Source organism: Austrofundulus limnaeus, unplaced genomic scaffold (assembly GCF_001266775.1).
Source record: "Austrofundulus limnaeus strain Quisiro unplaced genomic scaffold, Austrofundulus_limnaeus-1.0 Scaffold403, whole genome shotgun sequence".
Lineage (NCBI taxonomy): Eukaryota > Metazoa > Chordata > Actinopteri > Cyprinodontiformes > Rivulidae > Austrofundulus > Austrofundulus limnaeus.
Window position 1 is genome coordinate 249,770 of NW_013952805.1, and position 3,168 is coordinate 252,937.

Below are 3,168 nucleotides of genomic sequence, written 5' to 3' on the forward strand. Positions count from 1 at the left end.
CACCAGTCGTCCTCTTTTCGGCAGCAATCCAGCCTTCGTGCTCCGACACCAGTCGTCCTCTTTTCGGCAGCAATCCAGCCTTCGTGCTCCGACACCAGTCGTCCTCTTTTCGGCAGCAATCCAGCCTTCGTGCTCCGACACCAGTCGTCCTCTTTTCGGCAGCAATCCAGCCTTCGTGCTCCGACACCAGTCGTCCTCTTTTCGGCAGCAATCCAGCCTTCGTGCTCCGACACCAGTCGTCCTCTTTTCGGCAGCAATCCAGCCCTCGTGCTCCGACACCAGTTGTTCTCCTTCCGGCAGCGATCCAGAGGTGAAGACGCGGCGACGCTCAACCCTCAGTCTTTCAGTCCTGTCGCCTGCTGCTTCTGCGTCCCCTCGCTACGGCTCGTTCTCTGAAAAAGCCACAGCTGCCCCTTTTAGCATCCTTGTCCCGTTGCACACTGCTAAACTAATTGGAAACACCTGCGCTGCAACTGGGGCGTCTCCAACTGGGAGTGGCAGCGTCACCTCAAAACAAAACAAGAAAAAAATCATAGAAAACATGCAACACATAAAAAAAGAAAGCACACGGCCACATGTCCACAAATGTCCATTTTCACATGTTTTTGCCTGCTGCTTTTGCTGTGGCCCAGTTGTACTTGAAAGTGGGAATTTCCCACTTGCATGTTGTAAACTTAAACTAGAACGCCCCCTCCAATGGGAATTCTCTGTAGGAAAGTTCAGAATTCAAGATATCTACTCTGTGCTACTCAGCAGTCTCAGTTTTACTTTTAATTGTATTTCTGTGTGATTTTATTTCACATTCAGTCAGTTGTACAAGTAGTACTCAAGTGGTAATAATTAAAACTCTGTTTCTATGCAGGAAAAACCACAAAGCTCAGTTGTTTAGTGGTGCTCAGCCATAGCAATGAGATGAGGAAGATGACATTTTATGTTTAATCAAAGTTAAACACAAACCTTTGAAGCTAATTGCAACTGACCATTAACCATAATGTTTTTGTGGCCCTCAAAACTGAATTTGACACTCCGATCATAGTTTGGTGTCACAACAGAGACAGTAATGTAATATGAATCTTTCTCCCTCCTTTTTCATTGTTCTTGTTTTGTCATCAGATACAGTTCGCACAGCATCGCACATGAACAAATGGACCCCATTTTCACAAACAGGCATGTTTTCACAACGCTGGTAGACGTTCTGACTCCAAGCCAGGTCGCTCCGGAACACTGTGTCAACGGTCTAACCAAAACACAGGGATTTCTGTTTGTATCCGCCACCAATTTTTATTCCTGCACAAAAAATATAAAACTGTTTGTGTAGGGGGAAAATACATAACTATTTTAAAATACCAACACAAAAAACCTGAAGGTCTAGACAGTTAAGATTAGCTGCTCAATGATTCAACAGATATCATTGTATAATCAGCCCACACAGACTGCTGAAATAGAAAGCATACGCATGAGAAAAAAATAATCTTTTTTAAGTTCTTACAAAGCAAAACAAATAGGCTCTTTTCTCGCTGCAGATACAAAAAAGAAAAGAAGAAAAATACAAGCTGAGTTGTGGGCGAACACGACCCTGTGTGCCAAGTAAGATCTTCGAAGATTCTAGACGTCACGTGGTGCCTGCAGTTGTAAAAAAAAAATCAGCTGAATTAAAGAGCAAAACAAGCTGAAATTTTTATTCAAATAACTTGAAAGCTTCAAGTAAAGTATTTAACGTACTTTAATTATCTAAGGAATCCTGTGTACACTGCAGTGTAAATGAAAGGAATGATTTGTATCATACCAGTTTCTCATGAATAGCATTCTTTGAAGAAATGAACATCGCCCAACGTCTACTAAAGTGTTGAACAGAGATCTATAAAGCTGACTGGGTTGTTGCCACTTCACATTGTAGTTAAAGTGTGTGTGTGTGTGTGTGGGGGGGGGGGGTAATCTGGTGTCCTCCCACAGTTCAGGCTGATCCAGGTCCAGGACTGATCTGTGACCTCTGAGGGTTTCACCTCCCAACAGGAAGTTAATAAATGTTGTGAAACCTTTGATGCTTCTGGGCCATGAGTCCCTCAGCAGGAGCATTTAATCTGAGGGGGAACGTCCTGCTTAAAGAAAGATTAAAAAACAAACAAATAAAGAAAAAAGTCCAAGTCAGACCATATGGATAGGTTTAACATAATTCTGGATTGTTTTAGATAAATTCTAAATTAGTTTCTGAATTAGTTTGAGATAAATCTGGATTAGTTTATTAATTAGTCTAAAATAAATCCTGGATTAGTTTTTGGATTAGTCTGAAATACATCCTGGATTAGTGTGAGAAAAATTCTGGGTTATTTTGATATAAATCTGTATTGTTTTAGATAAATCCTGGATTAGTTTCTGGATTAGTTTGAGAAATCTAGATTCATTTCTGGATTAGTCTGAGATAAATCCTGGATTCATTTCTAGATTAGTTTTAAATAAATCCTGGATTCGTTTCTAGATTAGTTTTAGATAAATCCTAGATTAGTCTGAGATAAATCCTGGATTGTTTTGAGATAAATTCTGGAATATTTTAAGATAAATCTGTATTGTTTTAGATAAATCCTGGATTAGTTTGAGAAATCTAGATTCTTTTCTGGATTAGTCTGAAATAAATCCTGGATTAGTTTCTGGATTTGTCTGAAATAAAATTGGATTAGTTTGAGATAAATCCTGGATTAGTTTGAGGTAAATCCTGGATTAGTTTGAGATACATCTGGATCTGTTTGAGAAATGTCCTGGGTTAGTTTTAGATAAATCTGGATTAGTTTCTTGATTAGTCTGAGATTAATCCTGGATACGTTTGCGATAAATCTGATTTAGTTTCTGGAGTAGTCTGAGATAAATCCTGGATTAGTTTGAGATACATCCTGGATCTGTTTGAGAAATGTCCTGGGTTAGTTTTAGATAAATCTGGATTAGTTTCTTGATTAGTCTGAGATTAATCCTGGATACGTTTGCGATAAATCTGATTTAGTTTCTGGAGTAGTCTGAGATAAATCCTGGATTAGTTTGATTGGTCTGAGATAAATTCTGGATTAGTTTCTGGATTAGTTTGAGATAAATCTGGATTAGTCTGAGATAAATCCTGGATTAGTTTGATTGGTCTGAGATAAATTCTGGATTAGTTTCTGGATTAGTTTGAGATAAATC